Raw genomic sequence first — 900 nt, 5'->3', positions numbered from 1 at the left:
CGCCCCCACGGCTGAAAGGGCGAGCATGTTTGGTGTGACGGGGATTCGAATCCGCGACCCTCAGATTGCGAGTCGAGCGCCCTAACCACCTGGCCATGCCGGGCCTTACATATGACCCACCGGTAGTCGAATAGAAAGACATTCAGCATACATGTAAATATCCTCTTCACAATAACTCCTCTGATTATCTGTATACACTTAGTATACAACCATCAATTGCATAACTGGCTACAGCAGTTGGCTAGCGTTGAATCACACTTGCATTATACATTGACTTATCTTTTTGTATATCAACATTAATTTAGTTCGCATAATTGGTGACACCAGGGTTACTTACGAAACTGATGTCTTACTGGCTGACCTCTAGCGGCTAAAGTTTCAAACACTTTTCTGCCATGATAGTTACATGTTAAGGGAACACACCACTATCCAATTGTTTCTTAAATAATAAGCAAGATTATTTATATATATCTCTACCCAGTGAATCAGCGGAAAGTCTGAGGGCTTATAACATCAATAATTGGGTTTCGATACCCACTGTGTGCAGAGTACAGATATCTAGCTTTGTAGCTTTACTCTTAACAACACAACAAACAAACAAGCAACTATTTATACGCGGAGATTTATAAATAGCACGTGTTTCAAACAGGACTTTCAGTTAGATATCTCTTTAACACTGTGATGTTGAAAGCCAGTAACTGTCAGTTTTGCTCTTTCTTTTTCACATAACCATGACTAATAATGTATTAGTACATTTCAGCTAATTACTTTTGCACCAGTGTTTTTTTAGCCCTAGCAATTCGTGTATTACGTGACTAAACCGAAACTTTCCATGCACCATTATGCAAAATATTTACATTGCAAATTACTCAGACCAATTAATTGTATTTGGAAACCATT

At 38.7% G+C, this 900-nt stretch overlaps 1 long non-coding RNA gene across 1 annotated transcript in view; it reads right to left on the bottom strand.

Moving 5' to 3' along the window:
• LOC111087408 overlaps nt 1–430 on the bottom strand; it is a 3,237-nt gene extending 2,807 nt beyond the window's left edge. The window contains exon 1 of the long non-coding RNA XR_002612109.1: nt 338–430. This is a non-coding gene — a long non-coding RNA (uncharacterized LOC111087408). The remainder of the gene's footprint in view (nt 1–337) is intronic.
• Between the last annotated feature and the right edge of the window lie 470 nt (nt 431–900).

The sequence above is a fragment of the Limulus polyphemus genome, unplaced genomic scaffold (genome assembly GCF_000517525.1).
Source record: "Limulus polyphemus unplaced genomic scaffold, Limulus_polyphemus-2.1.2 Scaffold2115, whole genome shotgun sequence".
NCBI lineage: Eukaryota > Metazoa > Arthropoda > Merostomata > Xiphosura > Limulidae > Limulus > Limulus polyphemus.
The sequence above is the reverse complement of the archived record's forward strand: the minus strand, read 5'-3'. Positions and strand labels throughout refer to the sequence as shown.